Source organism: Coregonus lavaretus (genome assembly GCF_964263955.1).
Source record: "Coregonus lavaretus genome assembly, chromosome: 6".
In the NCBI taxonomy this organism is placed as follows: Eukaryota; Metazoa; Chordata; class Actinopteri; order Salmoniformes; family Salmonidae; genus Coregonus; species Coregonus lavaretus.
In genome coordinates, this window is record NC_139993.1 from 12,964,620 (window position 1) to 12,983,200 (window position 18,581).

An 18,581-nucleotide genomic window follows, 5' to 3' on the forward strand; every position below is an offset into this window, starting at 1 on the left:
AAGACAAAATCCCAGAGCACACAAGTCATCAGAGCCAATCAAATTACAGGACGCAAGACAGCAAATCCAATTCTATTTCACATTGCCCTTTTGTGGACAGAGTTCCCAGATGTACAAATGACTGTTTTGGTGCACATCTCCAGTTGCTGCATCTCTGGTTTAGGTGAACAGTTGTTAAGATTAGACTGGTGGTCAGATTTTCTTATCTTTTAAACATTAGCAAATGATTGACAGCCAGGAGAGAAGTGACAGGCTTTGGTTTACATGACAGTTTATCTCAGGCTCATGCTGCCCAACTGTTCCAAAGGGAATTATCAAAAAGTAAACACATTTCTTTTCAAATAATTTCCTTTACAAAAACAAATCACACAAAGTACAGTGGGGGAAGAAAAGTATTTAGTCAGCCACCAATTGTGCAAGTTCTCCCACTTAAAAAGATGAGAGAGGCCTGTAATTTACATCATAGGTACACGTCAACTATGACAGACAAATGGAGGAATTTTTTTCTCCAGAAAATCACATTGTAGGATTTTTCATGAATGTATTTGCAAATTATGGTGGAAAATAAGTATTTGGTCACCTACAAACAAGCAAGATTTCTGGCTCTCACAGACCTGTAACTTCTTCTTTAAGAGGCTCCTCTGTCCTCCACTCGTTACCTGTATTAATGGCACCTGTTTGAACTTGTTATCAGTATAAAAGACACCTGTCCACAACCTCAAACAATCACACTCCAAACTCCACTATGGCCAAGACCAAAGAGCTGTCAAAGGACACCAGAAACAAAATTGTAGACCTGCACCAGGCTGGGAAGACTGAATCTGCAATAGGTAAGCAGCTTGGTTTGAAGAAATCAACTGTGGGAGCAATTATTAGGAAATGGAAGACATACAAGACCACTGATAATCTCCCTCGATCTGGGGCTCCACGCAAGATCTCACCCCGTGGGGTCAAAATGATCACAAGAACGGTGAGCAAAAATCCCAGAACCACACGGGGGGACCTAGTGAATGACCTGCAGAGAGCTGGGACCAAAGTAACAAAGCCTACCATCAGTAACACACTACGCCGCCAGGGACTCAAATCCTGCAGTGCCAGACGTGTCCCCCTGCTTAAGCCAGTACATGTCCAGGCCCGTCTGAAGTTTGGTAGAGTGCATTTGGATGATCCAGAAGAGGATTGGGAGAATGTCATATGGTCAGATGAAACCAAAATAGAACTTTTTGGTAAAAACTCAACTCGTCGTGTTTGGAGGACAAAGAATGCTGAGTTGCATCCAAAGAACACCATACCTACTGTGAAGCATGGGGGTGGAAACATCATGCTTTGGGGCTGTTTTTCTGCAAAGGGACCAGGACTGATCCGTGTAAAGGAAAGAATGAATGGGGCCATGTATCGTGAGATTTTGAGTGAAAACCTCCTTCCATCAGCAAGGGCATTGAAGATGAAACGTGGCTGGGTCTTTCAGCATGACAATGATCCCAAACACACCGCCCGGGCAACGAAGGAGTGGCTTCGTAAGAAGCATTTCAAGGTCCTGGAGTGGCCTAGCCAGTCTCCAGATCTCAACCCCATAGAAAATCTTTGGAGGGAGTTGAAAGTCTGTGTTGCCCAGCGACAGCCCCAAAACATCACTGCTCTAGAGGAGATCTGCATGGAGGAATGGGCCAAAATACCAGCAACAGTGTGTGAAAACCTTGTGAAGACTTACAGAAAACGTTTGACCTGTGTCATTGCCAACAAAGGGTATATAACAAAGTATTGAGAAGCTTTTGTTATTGACCAAATACTTATTTTCCACCCAAATTTGCAAATCAATTCATAAAAAATCCTACAATGTGATTTTCTGGATTTTTTTTCTCTAATTTTGTCTGTCATAGTTGACGTGTACCTATGATGAAAATGACAGGCCTCTCTCATCTTTTTAAGTGGGAGAACTTGCACAATTGGTGGCTGACTAAATACTTTTTTCCCCCACTGTATGTGAGGGCTGTGTCAACCAGACCTGGGTTCAAACACTATATACGCAAAATCATTTTAAATACTTGAGCTTGCCTAGTGCAGCAATGAATACCTTATCATACCTTGTCCATAGAATGCTTACAGGGTACGGAATTTAATATTTCATTTTGTCATTTGGGTGAATGATCCCTTTAAATACATTTTTATTCATATAATGAGCACTCCAGGCCCTTGCCTATGAACAGCCAATAGTTTGAAGATCACCCATCACATCCTATACACAGAATGTTTTGGATGGCAGGGCCAAGCTAAATTTGTCACAGTGTGAGGGCAGGAGTTGATTCATAGTGACATCAGGAGTTGATTCATAGGGACATGGCAGTATAAGCAGAATCACCCTGCAAAATGCCATCTGTTATGTGCCCACCAGGAGATGGAGAAGGTTAAAAGCCACAGAATGCCACCCCTCATAACCTGCCAACACATTGATTTTCTGTCAGAATGGCTGTAACCCCGGGCAACCATACTGCTCATTGACTGGACATTCCAAATTACCATGGTAATTATTCATCACAATAGTAAACCGTGGCAATTTTGCATCATAATAGTAATTATATTTATATTGTGTAGGGCAGGCTAGTAAGTTTTGCGATCATTTTCTAAGTTAAGCAATTCAAGACAGTTCAGGAGTCAAAGATGGGATCATGTGGGATCATGGGATCATTAATCCACCGTGATTTTACTGGCCCGGTCGCAGATACTTTTATGGTCACACAAAGTGCCACCTGTAAATTCAAAATGAGTAGCCTAATTATTTTATTAAATTAAAGGGCAATTCCACTCTCACATATTTTCAAGCTTTTATTTAGACAGATTCTAAATTACAAGGGGATACTGCGGTAAAGAGGAGAGAAATTTGGAAACTAAACTGTAATTAAAGTACAGTAAACTTTTGATTTGTTCATCAAGCAACTATTGGCCGTGGGGAGGTGGTTGTGGCATATTTTTATGCTGTGCCGTCATGGCGCACATTGCCTCTCTAAACAAGCTCTGGCTCAGCCGTAATTATTCTCCTGAGACAAATCTCCACATTTCCTGGAACTGATGGTGAGGGTGCACCCAGGCCAGGGCAATGCAGACAGGAGAGAAGACACAAAGAAGGAAATGACAGTCGCATTACTCCCTTCCCTTTATGTCCCTGCTTCTGCCCTGTATCTTCTTTGCACTGTTCTCGCAGTCCATCATTGTCAACCACAGGGTTTCTTAGTGCAATTCAAACAGTACCTTCAACTCTCAGGATCGATTATTTGATAATGTGCACTTCCATTTTATTAGGCATTAATATTATCCCCAAAACAAAGTATTTCTTGGCAGATAAGATACATTGTGCATTCCATGGTATTTTGAGCATTATGTAGCCAACATTCTGCCCTGTCTGGTAATTCCTTCTGAAGAGGTAATCTCACAACTCCAGTGGATTCAAACTTTACCACGCTGGTCTAAGATTTGTAACCAACACAAGATCTCTTACACATCATTGTACCTTATATCATCAGTTAGCAGAATGGACACCCTTAAAGGAATTACAGCCTGAATTAAAATTGGATGAAATGTAGATGTTTTTGCCACTGGACATTTTTGCAAATTAATTAAAAGTAAGTATTCAACCCCTTTGTTATGGTAAGCCTAAATAATTTCAGGAGTAAAAATGTGCTTAACAAGTCATATAATAAGTTGCATGGACTCACTCTGTGTGGAATAATCTCTGTACCCCACACAGACAATTAATTATCTGTAAGGTCCCTCAGTCGAGCAGTGAATTTCAAACACAGATTCAACCACAAAGACCTGGGAGGTTTTCCAATGCCTCGCAAAATTGCACCTATTGGTAGGTGGGCAGAAAAAAAAGCAGACATTGAATATTCCTTTGAGCATTGTGAAGTTATTAATTACACTTTGGATGGTGTATCAATAAATCCAGTCACTACAAAGATACAGGCGTCCTTCCTAACTCAGTTGCTAGAGAGGAAGAAAACCACTCAGGGATTTCACCATGAGGCCAATAGTGACTTTAAAACAGAGTTTAATGGTTTTGAAGTTGTTGGCGGCGGTCACAGAGCGACTGATAAATATGTTTCAATGTTTTGGATATTTTCTGTGTATAAAGTGATGCGGTAGGGAACAAACGCATCTAACAACGCACTGATGTTCTACGAGTTGTCTGAGGCAGTCGGTAAATAACGAGAGTTTTCAAGTGCAACTTTAGTAATGATAGTTTTGGGACACGGCTTGGATATTTAACGATGCTTAACATTAAAATAGTTCTGAGCCTTGCCAGTGTGCGCGTGCTAGGTTCCATTAAGGTTTTGTGTGCTTGCTATGATCTATATAACGCTAGTCTCGCGCACCAGCTTTGATCATGGCTGTACTACTCTTTTTCTGATAATCTTCTGTTTACCTGTAGATAACAACCCTCAACTATTTTTATTTTTCATTAATTAATTTCAAGTGGTGGCTGCATGCATGCTATGCTGGGTCGATTTGTAATTCAAGCCTATTTCGTAAAATTGCTACAGTATATTAATCGTAGTCCAGATCTCCCCATTTATTGATGACATTTCTTCCTCCATCAAATCCCCTCATTTAGGCCTATACCCTAACACCCTTATATATTATAGAGAACAACATAATCTTTGATGTCTGAATGTAGCCTACTTGTTTATTGATTTGTTCGATTTATTTTAAGCAATTTGGCATCACAGCATCTTTTAGTAATTTTAAGATTTACATGATTATTTAAAAACGTGTAAATGAGTGAAATGTGCAGCTAGTGGATGTCAACTGTGGTCTCTCGCTTGAGAATCCATACAGAGGACCTAAAAACTGAATTGAAAGGGATCCTCACAGAAGCTAAGGAGAATGGCTACATTTCAGACAATGAGTTCAAATTTCTTTTCAATGGCAGTCCGCGTATGGCTTCTTTTTACCTTCTTCCAAAAGTACACAAAAATCTTGAAAATCCCCCAGGCAGGCCAGTCATTAGTGGTAATGAAAGTCTGACAGAACCCATCTCTAAGTACATTGATTACTGAGCCTTTTCTGACGTCACTCCCAGCCTATCTTCAAGATACCACAGATGTGTTGAACAAAATCAAGGAATTGAATAATATAGGTAGAGCTTCCTTTTTAGTCACCATGGATGTGGAGTCTCTATACACCACCATTGAACATGAACAAGGTTTGGCAGCTATGCACCATTTCTTGAGTCCCCGACCTGAAACTGAGATGCCTCCTACAGAATTCATTATCTCACTGACTGAATGGACTCTTAATAATAACATCTTTATCTTTCAGGACCATATTTTTAAACAGGTCAAAGGATGTGCCATGGGAGCTTGCTACAGCCCTTCCTCTGCTGGTTTGTACTTGGGTAAATGGGAAAATGACTTCATTTTGGATCCTTCTAATAACCATTTATTTGACCGGATTATACAGTGGGGAAAAAAAGTATTTAGTCAGCCACCAATTGTGCAAGTTCTCCCACTTAAAAAGATGAGAGAGGCCTGTAATTTTCATCATAGGTACACGTCAACTATGACAGACAAATTGAGAAAAAGAAATCCAGAAAATCACATTGTAGGATTTTTTATGAATTTATTTGCAAATTATGGTGGAAAATAAGTATTTGGTCACCTACAAACAAGCAAGATTTCTGGCTCTCACAGACCTGTAACTTCTTCTTTAAGAGGCTCCTCTGTCCTCCACTCATTACCTGTATTAATGGCACATGTTTGAACTTGTTATCAGTATAAAAGACACCTGTCCACAACCTCAAACAGTCACACTCCAAACTCCACTATGGCCAAGACCAAAGAGCTGTCAAAGGACACCAGAAACAAAATTGTAGACCTGCACCAGGCTGGGAAGACTGAATCTGCAATAGGTAAGCAGCTTGGTTTGAAGAAATCAACTGTGGGAGCAATTATTAGGAAATGGAAGACATACAAGACCACTGATAATCTCCCTCGATCTGGGGCTCCACGCAAGATCTCACCCCGTGGGGTCAAAATGATCACAAGAACGGTGAGCAAAAATCCCAGAACCACATGGGGGGACCTAATGAATGACCTGCAGAGAGCTGGGACCAAAGTAACAAAGCCTACCATCTGTAACACACTACGCCGCCAGGGTCTCAAATCCTGCAGTGCCAGACGTGTCCCCCTGCTTAAGCCAGTACATGTCCAGGCCCGTCTGAAGTTTGCTAGAGTGCATTTGGATGATCCAGAAGAGGATTGGGAGAATGTCATATGGTCAGATGAAACCAAAATAGAACTTTTTGGTAAAAACTAAACTTGTCGTGTTTGGAGGACAAAGAATGCTGAGTTGCATCCAAAGAACACCATACCTACTGTGAAGCATGGGGGTGGAAACATCATGCTTTGGGGCTGTTTTTCTGCAAAGGGACCAGGACGACTGATCCGTGTAAAGGAAAGAATGAATGGGGCCATGTATCGTGAGATTTTGAGTGAAAACCTCCTTCCATCAGCAAGGGCATTGAAGATGAAACGTGGCTGGGTCTTTCAGCATGACAATGATCCCAAACACACCGCCCGGGCAACGAAGGAGTGGCTTCGTAAGAAGCATTTCAAGGTCCTGGAGTGGCCTAGCCAGTCTCCAGATCTCAACCCCATAGAACATCTTTGGATGGAGTTGAAAGTCCGTGTTGCCCAGCGACAGCCCCAAAACATCACTGCTCTAGAGGAGATCTGCATGGAGGAATGGGCCAAAATACAAGCAACAGTGTGTGAAAACCTTGTGAAGACTTACAGAAAACGTTTGACCTGTGTCATTGCCAACAAAGGGTATATAACAAAGTATTGAGAAACTTTTGTTATTGACCAAATACTTATTTTGCACCATAATTTGCAAATAAATTCATAAAAAATCCTACAATGTGATTTTCTGGAGAAAAAAAATCTCATTTTGTCTGTCATAGTTGACGTGTACCTATGATGAAAAGTACAGGCCTCTCTCATCTTTTTAAGTGGGAGAACTTGCACAATTGGTGGCTGACTAAATACTTTTTCCCCCCACTGTATGGTGGGGACGCTATATTGATGATGTTTGCCTGTTTTGGTCTGGCTCAGAAGATGAACTTATTTCCTTTCACCAATACCTTAACAGCATTAATCCTAACATCAAACTAACTATGGAGTACAGCAAGGATAACATTCATTTTTTGGACCTCGACATTAGTAAAAATGACAAAGGTTGTTTGCACACATCAATCTTTAGGAAGCCCACAGATGGGAATACCATTCTAAGGGCAGACAGCTTTCACCCCAAAAGGCTACAAGAGAATATTCCATATGGCCAATTCCAAAGAGTCCGCAGAATTTGTGATCAGGAAACAGACTACAGTGTCAAATCTGCTGAATTGGAGAATCGCTTCTTGAATCGGGTTTACAGCGTTCAGGTCCTGAAAGATGCAGGTATAAGGGCTGGATTACTTGACAGAGAGAACTTGTTGCGAAGGGGAGTGCCACGTGTTACATCAGAGAGAGTGTATTTTGTTACAAAATACAGCACTGAAGCAGAGAACATTAAAATAATCATTAAAAATAATTGGGGAATCATCCAAAGTGATACGCTACTATGACAAGTCTTTCCTGAGCCACCAGTCATTAGCTTTAAGAGATGTCCTGCCCTAAATAACAAATTAGTCCACAGATATCTTCCGGGTGAGTCTCAAAAAACTTGGCTTGACCACAAACCCAAGGGCTCTTTTAAACCATTGGCAACATAAACCATAAACCAGTGCAACCATTGCAGAAATATTGCACAGAAAAAGTATTTTGTTGACACAGCTTCCAAAATGGAGTATTACGTCAAGCATTTCATTAACTGCAAAACCACTCATGTCATCTATAGATTGGAATGTCCGCAGTGCAAGGTGTTCTACATTGGACGGACAAAGAGACACCTTCAAGACCGCTTAGCGGAACACAAGTACACCATACGGGTAGGCAATGAACACTACCCCATGGCAAGGCACTACAAGTCCTTACACCATGGTAACCCTGCCTCCCTACAAGCTATGGGTATTGATCATATTCCGGCCTCTATTAGAAAAGAAACAATTAAACCAAAGGGAACGTTTTGGGATTTACAAACTACAGGCCACTAAATACCCTGGTTTAAATGAAGATATGGATTTCTCACCCTTCCTGTAGGGTTGTGATAGGTCCATTTGCTGTCATCTAGTGGACATTGTGCTCATTTGCCCTCAGCTATGTTTAGACTGTTGTTGTTCATGTTTTGCTGGTTTCTAGTGTACTATGGAATATATTGCTTTCTTATTTTTGACACTTTTCCTAGTCATATTTAAGGTTAGAACTACCTTTCTAAGTGTTCTGATACTTCTAACTTGGAGTTGTATTTGTATGATAACATAGTTACAGTATTTCACTTGTTAATGTGTATATTATTGCTTACTAGGTGTGTCCAATCAACTTTGTAACCACTCCCTCTTCAAATTAGGGCTAATTGGAAAAGCTGTTAAAAAGAGGACATTGTATTATTTCTTTGTACTCCCTGACGAAGGCCATGCAGCCGAAACGCGTCGGATAAAAAAAAAAATCTTGTTTCTATTGAACATGCCATACTAATGAAGGCATTTTAATTAATTATATGAAGAGTGCCTTGGTCCTCCTTTCTTTTTGATGACCAATTCACCACCTTGACCAAAGAGTACCTTCTGTCTACCAACATTTACTACTGTGTACCTTAGTAGCGCTTCCCTTCCTCCTCTTTCTACCAGTTTGAGAACCTATTGAGTTCTCCAAAGTGTTAAGCATTGTTATGAGACACAATGTGGATGGATGATTCAGTGATTTAATTTCACATGACTTTTACTTACATTGCCAACTCATCTCTACGGATGTCTCATCTTCTACACAGCGCAGTAGAGTTGGCTACTTGGTTTATGATTTGCTGAATTGACACCATGGTTCCATTAAGGATTCCTTCTCTTGTAAGGCACCGGCGTGGTGGCGAGTGACTCCCTGCTCTGCGTCTCATTAACCTCCCCTTTTTTCCTGCTGTGTGCTCTTTTAAATTCCTCCCCAGAAAATTCTAAATCTTATGAATATGCTGCCACTAATCCCGTCTCTCCATCTGTCTCTCTCTCCCTCTCATTCTATATGCTTTAATGGCATGAGTGACAAGGTCAATGTTGCCAAGATATAAATTATGAACAGCGAAAACAACAATAAGTATAGCAGATATAGGCCTAATGTAAAATAATATTTGTTATATATACACTACCGGTCAAAAGTTTTAGAACACCTACTCATTCAAGGGTATTTCTTGATTCTTTACTATTTTCTACATTGTAGAATAATAGTGAAGAGATCAAAACTATGAAATAACACATATGGAATCATGTAGTAACCAAAAAAGTGTTAAACAAATCAAAATATATTTGAGATGAGATTCTTCAAAGTAGCCACCCTTTGTCTTGATGACAGCTTTGCACACTCTTGGCATTCTCTCAACCAGCTTCACCTGGAATGCTTTTCCAACAGTCTTGAAGGAGTTGCCACATATGCTGAGCACTTGTTGGCTGCTTTTCCTTCACTCTGCGGTCCAACTCATCCCAAACCATTTCAATTTGGTTGAGGTCAGGGGACTGTGGAGGACAGGTCATCTGATGCAGCACTCCATCACTCTCCTTCTTGGTAAAATAGCCCTTACACAGCCTGGAGGTGTGTTGGGTCATTGTCCTGTTGAAAAACAAATGATAGTCCAACTAAGCCCAAACCAGATGGGATGGCGCTTCGCTGCAGAATGCTGTGGTAGCCATGCCGGTTAAGTGTGCCTTGAATTCTAAATAAATCACAGACAGTGTCACTAGCAAAGCACCCCCACACCACAACACCTCCTCCTCCATGTTTTGCGGTGGGAAATACACATGCGGAAATCATCCGTTTACCCAGACCGTGTCTCACAAAGACATGACGGTTGGAACCAAAAACCAGACCAAAGTGTCCTTTAGTAGTGGTTTCTTTGCAGCAATTGCAGCAATTGGACCATGAAGGCCTGATTCACACAGTCTCCTCTGAACAGTTGATGATGAGATGTGTCTGTTATAATAATAATATAATATGCCATTTAGCAGACGCTTTTATCCAAAGCGACTTACAGTCATGCGTGCATAATTTTTTTGTGTATGGGTGGTCCCGGGGATCGAACCCACTACCCTGGCGTGACAAGCGCCGTGCTCTACCAGCTGAGCTACAGAGGACCCCCCTGTTACTTGAACTCTGTGAAGCATTTATTTGGGCTGGTAACTCTAATGAACTTATCCTCTGCAGCAGAGGTAACTGTGGGTCTTCCATTCCTGTGGCGGTCCTCATGAGAGCCAGTTTCATCATAGCACTTCATGGTTTTTGCAACTGCACTTGAAGAAACTTTAAAAGTTCTTGAAATGTTCCGTATTGACTGACCTTCATGTCTTAAAGTAATGATGGACTGTCGTTTCGCTTTGCTTATTTGAGCTGTTCTTGCCATAATATGGACTTCTTTTTTTTTTTTTTTTTCGGGGGATGGATCAGCTTAATATTGCAGATAGATTGTATCTTCTATCAATGTAATTGTCTGCATCACTTCCAATCCCCCATGCTTTTTTTATTTTTTATATATATATTCCCCTTTATTACTTTTCAACCCCACCATCCTTTCCCTACTTGGAGTAAATTAGTGAACAACAACGCCCAGGCCTCTACTTCCGGTCTATACTTACTATCTACACCTTATAGACAGAGTTAATTTTACAATAATTCTATATCTATATCTATATCTATATATATATATATATAGATATATATATATATATATATATATATATATATATATATATCTATATCTATATCTATCTATATATATATCTATCTATCTATATATATATCTATATATATATATCTATATCTATATCTATATCTATATATATATATTTATTTTTTTGCTCCTAAACTTCTTCTACTCTCAACCTCTCCGATCATTTTCATGATGTCCATCCGGTTTGCTTCTAAATGCCATATCTTTCTAACTGTGCTCTTTCCCAAAAGCTCCCAACATACAACCTATACACTTATTATGGACACAGTATGCCCACATTATTAGCTATCTTTGTTATTATTTGTTGTTATTTGTTATTAGTCCCATCCTTCAACTCTATTCAATACCTCCCATCTATCTCTTAACACCATCCATATAGGATTTCTATTTGCCATATATATTTCAACCATACTGTGATGTTTTACAAAAGTTCTGAACCTCTCTATTCTCATTGCTTCTACAGATTGTGAATTAAAAATAAACATTTTTGCTAAAAGTATTATTATATTATTGATTGATTGACTATGACTTTTCAGATCACCCAGTAATGCTATCTGCAAGGTTAGTTCCAGGTAAATATTGCAATCCTTTAGCCATTCCTGGACCTGTGTCCAAAAACAAGCTACAAATGGACAGAACCAAAACAAATGATCTAATGATTATATCTCTTCACAGCAAAATCTGCAGAGCTGGGAAGATTGTATCCCCCATATAAATAACATTCTATTGGTAGCAAGAATTTTATATAATAATTTAAATTGAAAGATTCTAATTTTTGAATCCGGTGTCGTTTTAAGTGTCAGTTCATAAACACTATGCCATGGGATCGGTACGTCAAAGATCTCTTCCCAACTATTTTGCAATCTATATGGGACGGCTGTCAATCCTTTGGTCCTTAAGTGAAACTGATATACTTTTTTATTTATCACAGTTTTCCTTAACCAATTATGTTCTTTAATGCAAGGCCGACAGACAAGTTCCTTACTTTCTCCCCCTTCAACTTTCCTCTTCCACTTTTGCGGTAAGGCTGCAATTATTTGGTTGTAATTTTGGGTAGAGCAGACATTTCCATATGTTTTTGTTAGCTGCATGTGCGATATAACTCCACCAGTCCTACCGATGATATCATTTACGAAGATTATACCTTTTTTAAACATTCTGTCAAAAAATAAAGGTTTTTTGTCAATTAGTATATTTGAATTTAACCACAATATTTGTTGCATTATTTGTTCTGTCGTTTCTGGAGGATTAAATTGAAATTGCAACCAACTTTCTATGGCTTGTTTTAGAAATAGTGACATTTGGGAGATTATTTCCTTTTCAAATAACTGAAAGTGAGAGGTTGTAATCTGAATAAAGGGAAAAAGGCCTTTCTTGAACAGTGGGTGAGACAATCTTACTAATTTGCTTGAGAACCAGTTCGGATTTAAGTATAACTTTTGGATGACTGAAGATTTTAGTGATAGGTCTAATGCTTTAATATTTAATAATTTCTGTCCTCCGAATTCATATTCATTATATAAATATGCTCTTTTAATTTTGTCTGGCTTGCCGTTCCAAATAAAATTGAATATTTTTTTCTCATATAATTTAAAAAACTGTTTGCTAGGCGTAGGCAAGACCATAAGCAAATAGGTAAACTGGGATAATACTAAAGAGTTAATCAGGGTGATTTTTCCACAAATTGACAGGTATCTTCCTTTCCATGGTAGTAAGATCTTATCTATTTTTGCTAACTTTCTATTAAAATTTATTGAAGTGAGATCATTTATTTCCTTTGGGATATGTATTCCGAGTATATCCACATCACCATCAGACCATTTTATTGGTAAACTACATGGTAATGTAAAAATTGTATTTTTTAGTGATCCAATACGTAATATAGTACATTTGTCATAATTTGGTTTTAATCCAGAGAGGTTAGAAAATGTATCTAGATCCTCTATGAGGCTGTGGAGGGATTCTAGTTGTGGATCTAAAAGAAAACATGAATCATCTGCGTACAATGACACCTTTGTTTTTAAGCCCTGTATTTCTAATCCTCTGATATTATTATTGGATCTGATTTTAATAGCTAACATCTCGATGGCCACAATAAATAGATATGCCGATAGTGGACAACCTTGTTTCACTCCTCTTGACAGTTTAAAACTTTCTGAGAAATAGCCATTATTTACTATTTTACACCTAGGGTTACTATACATGATTTTGACCCATTTTATAAGAGATTCTCCAAAATTGAAATGCTCCAGGCATTTATATATAAATTCCAGTCGAACTTTATCAAATGCCTTTTCGAAGTCTGCTATGAATAGCAGGCCTGGTTTCCCATATTTTCCATAGTGTTCTATTGTTTCCAATACTTGCCTTATATTATCTCCAATGTATCTTCCATGTAAAAAACCTGTCTGATTAGAATGAATAATATCCGACAATACCTTTTTAATTCTATGCGCTATACATTTTGCTAGGATTTTTGCATCACACACTGAAGTGTAAGGGGCCTCCAATTTTGTAAATGGACTGGATCTTTATATTTTCCACTTGTATCCTGTTTCAGTAATAATGAGATCAGACCTTCTTCTTGAGTGTCAGATAATCTACCATTTACATAGGAGTGGTTAAAACATGCTAATAACGGTCCTCTTAGTATATCAAAAAAGGTTTGGTATACCTCGATTGGTATGCCATCCAACCCTGGAGTTTTCCCGGACTTAAAGTCTTTAATTGCATCCAGAAGTTCCTCCTCTGTAATTTCACCTTCACATGAGTATTTCTGTGTGGCTGTTAATTTGACATTATCAATAGAAAAAAAATCTCTACAATTAGCTTCAGTTAGAGGAGATGGAGGCGACTGAAAAGAAAACATATGCTTAAAATACTTTGTTTCTTCCTTCAAAATATCATTAGGTGAATTATGGGTGACTCCGTCAATTGTAACCAGTTTCATTAAGTTCTTTTTGGTAGCATTCCTATGTTGAAGATTAAAAAAGAATTTTGTGCATTTTTCCCCATATTCCATCCAGTTTGCTTTATTTTTATAATATATTACACTTGATCTTTCTTGAATAAGTTTTTCCATTTCTTTTTGTTTTTCCTCTAATTTATTCTGAGCCTCTATGTTACAGTTTTTATTGCCATCTATCTGTTCTGTTAGACTTTCTATTTCCTTTCTTAGTATAAACTCTTTTGACCTAAATTGCTTTTGTTTTCGAGATGAGTACTGAATTGCATGGCCTCTAAAGGCACATTTAAAGGTGTCCCATACAATAAGGGGATTCGCTGTACCTATGTTATGTTGGAAAAAGTCAGTTATAAATTCCTTTGTTCTAATTATAAATAAATTATCATCTAATAGGCTTTGATTAAATTTCCAATATCCTCGCCCAAGTGGAAATTCAGTCAGAGTAATGTATATGCCTATTATATGATGGTCCGACCGCATTCTGTCCCCTATCAACACTTTTTTTTTACTTTTGGTGCCAACGAGAATGAGATAAGAAAGAAGTTAAGACGACTAGCTTGATTCAGTCTCCGCCATGTATATCTCACTAGATCAGCATATTTAAGCCTCCATATATCTACTAGTTCTAATGTATCCATGACATTCACAATTTCCTTAAGAGCATGTGGGTGATTGTTTGTGGTGTGATTTCCTTTTCGGTCCATTGAGCTATTTAAAACAGTATTATAATCCCCCACCATAATAATATTGTCTTGAGTTGCTTGCAGGCTTGACAATTTATTATATATATTGTCAAAGAATTGTGGATCATCATTATTTGGTCCGTAAAGGTTAATGAGCCATATCTGTTTATGGTCCAATACCATATTTAAAATAATCCATCTACCTTGCGTATCTATTTGGACAATTTGCACATTCGGATCGAAATTACTATTAATTAATATCATCACCCCTTTTGAATTTCTTTGCCCATGGGAGAAGTATATTTCCCCCCCCCCATTCTTTTTTCCACGCTACTTCATCTCGAATTGTTGAATGAGTTTCCTGTATACAATAGATATTATATTCCTTCACTTTGAGCCATGTAAATATTGTTCTTCTTTTGTTATTATCAGCTAAGCCATTACAATTATAACTGGCTATACTTATTTCACCATACACCATAATGAGATACAAGTTTCAAGTCTATTTATCATTATATATGTTTGTAAATTTACCAATAAAAAATAGCGTAATGATTGAGTGTCCATATAGCTGTACCATGATATTTGCATTGCTACGGAGTAACCCTTCAATTGTTCTCCACTAATTCCCCCGCTAAAGCCCCTCCCCATCCCAAGTTGAGCCGTCATCCCAGTGATCAGCATCCCCCCCACGTCCCTCCGTATCCCTAAGGCCCCGAGAGGCCAGGACCCATCCATCGAAAACAGCACACAGTGCCACCCACAAAACAGAAGCAGGTTAACCGCCAAAAGCATTTCCAATGCTTTCACCTCTATATATATATATATCTATATAACTATTATTTATTTTTTTATTATGCATATCCTATTTTCCATCATTATCAATTAATATGCGTAATAATGTCGGCAGTTCACGCATAGGATTCTAACATATAACCAGGATTGCCATTGTATTACATTTAATTCATTGACAAGCAATTATTATCCTAGCAAATAATTCCCGCGGTCCATCCCATACCCCCCCCCCCCCCCACAACAGATGCCAGACCAGCACACACGCACATACTCACATACTCCAACACACTCAACCCCCCTCCTCCACAATCCACCATAAAATCCGATACTCAACGGCTGTTATATCCCAGAGCCCAACTCGAGAAATAACTTGATCTACGAGTGCACATACAGTTAAAGCTGATTGAGAAAGCATGCAAATTGAGCAGAAATTTACAACAATGTGAGATTTGATTAATCTACTTAATCTATGTCAAGTCCTAGGTGATGGAGATCAGATCCACCCTCTTCACCTGAGACACAAACACTCTGATCCCCTGTTGTAACCATTTTCCCAAGCATCTCCATGCGGTCAGACCTTTGATTATTTTGTGCCACCTGGGCCACAATGATAAACCCCCTCTCTGATTGTCCGAGTGTGACCCCCTCCCCATGGGTTACTGCAGCCAGTGTTGCCAGCACTGCCACTACCTGGGTGGGCGTACCCCACCGGAATCCCCACCGGCTAGGTAAAAGGTCGTCAAGGTTCTCATAATATGGACTTGGTCTTTTACCAAATAGGGCTATCTTCCGCTACCTTGTCACAACACAACTGATTGGCTCAAACACATTAAGAAGGAAATTCCGATTTGTCTGTCCATAACACTTTTTTCCAATCTTCCTCTGTCCGGTGTCTGTGTTCTTTTGCCCATCTTAATCTTTTATTTTTATTGGCCAGTCTGAGATATGGCTTTTTCTTTCCAACTCTGCCTAGAAGGTCAGCATCCCAGAGTCGCCTCTTCACTGTTGACGTTGAGACTGGTGTTTTGCGGGTACTATTTAATGAAGCTGCCAGTTGAGGACCTGTGAGGCATCTGTTTCTCAAACTAGACACTAATGTATTTGTCCTCTTGCTCTGTTGTGCACCGGGGCCTCCCACTCCTCTTTCTATTCTGGTTAGAGCCAGTTTGCGCTGTTCTGTGAAGGGAGTAGTACACAGCGTTGTACGAGATCTTCAGTTTCTTGGCAATTTCTCGCATGGAAAAGCCTTCATTTCTCAGAACAAGAATAGACTGACAAGTTTCAGAAGAAAGTTATTTGTTTCTGGACATTTTGAGCCTGTAATCGAACCCACAATTGCTGATGCTCCAGATACTCAACTAGTCTCAAGAAGGCCAGTTTTATTGCTTCTTTACATTTTTTAAAACATTTTTAGTCATTTAGCAGACGCTCTTATCCAGAGCGACTTACAGTTAGTGAGTGCATACATTTTTCATACTGGCCCCCCGTGGGAAACGAACCAACAACCCTGGCATTGCAAGCGCCATGCTCTACCAAGTGAGCTACAGGGGACCTTAATCAGCACAACAGATTAATCTTTAATCAGCACAACAGTTTTCAGCTGTGCTAACATAATTGCAAAAGGGTTTTCTAATGATCAATTAGCCTTTTAAAATGATAAACTTGGATTAGCAAACACAACGTGCCATAGGAACACAGGACTGATGGTTGCTGATAATGGGCCTCTTTACGCCTATGTAGATATACCATTAAAAATCTGCCGTTTCCAGCTACAATAGCCATTTACAACATTAACAATGTTTACACTGTATTTCTGATCAATTTGATGTTATTTGAATGGACAAAAAAAATTGCTTTTCTTTCGAAAACAAGGACATTTCTAAGTGACCCCAAACTTTTGAATGGTAGTGTATAACAAATAAAACATTAGCCTACATATCTAATACAGAAATGTAATAATTATTTTATATAATAACATTTGTTGTTTTCGCTCTATTGTTGCTATTAGGCTACTTAAGGGGCTCAGCTCCTCTTGTAGTGGACCACTGCTGTTTACATTTACATTTTAGCAGACGCTCTTGTCCAGAGCGACTTACAGAAACAATTAGGGTTAAGTGCCTTGCTCAATGGCACAGACAGATTTTTCACCTAGTCGGCTCGGGGATTAGAACCAGCGACCTTTCGCTTACTGGCACAACACTCTTAACCACTAAACTACTTGCCGCCTAATTCATAATAGAACAACAGGAATAAGTGCATTAGAGTATTTAGCTTTTTTTTGTATGCTTTAACCTCTTAAGGATGGGACCCTTTTTTTAAAAATGTTCACCTAAAATGACATACCCCAATCTAACTGCCTGTAGCTCAGGACCTGTAGCAAGGATATGCATATTCTTGATACCATTTGAAAGGAAACACTTTGAAGTTTGTGGAAATGTGAAATTAATGTAGGTGAATATAACACTTTAGATCTGGTAAAAGATAATACAAACAAAAAAACATGCATTCATTTATTATTTATCATCTTTGAAATGGAAAATTCACCCAAGGCCAAAACTATTGCCAACCCCTGCTGTACATAGTTTAGCAGGGAGGGGGGCAGCAGTTTTTTTGTCTCGCCTAGGGTGGCAGAACGTCCAGGGCCGGCCCTGACTGGGCTTACAAAAGCACATGCTTCACTCCAGTACCAGCAGTTTGAAGAGCTGCTCTCGCGCTCTCTGACAGGTGATAGGCTTTTCCGCTCCTCAAACTATGCTCTGTAGGCTAACGAAAATGCACACAGGCCAATTTAATTTCCCTAAATTATGCAAATTAGCATCCCTAATCTTAGTAACTAGAATCAAAATGTTAGCTCATTTGGTCAGTAGTCAGTAGGGCTAGCTAGCTAGGCTTGATAGGGGGGAAAAGCTAACTGGTAGCCTAGCTAACAAATACCGAAATTGCTATCGCTTCAGGTAAAAACTTTTTTACCCCCTATAAAGCCTTAAGGTGACAGGTAACGTTTTATATAACAGGTTAATATAAGCTAACTAGCTAGTTAGCGGCTTCTCAAAACTGTATTAAGCCAGTGCCAACAGTGATGAATCAAATAACCCTCTTATGGGCCTTCAAACGGGTTCTACATAGCACCAAAAGGAGTTCCCCTACAGGGACAAATCAATTAAAGATTGGATTATTATTCTGTTCTGTAAAAAATGTAAGCGATTTGTCTGTGGAAAATGCTCAAAGAAAATGTAGCAGATTTGTGTTGACTGTGATTAGGATAAGAGTGGTTGCCA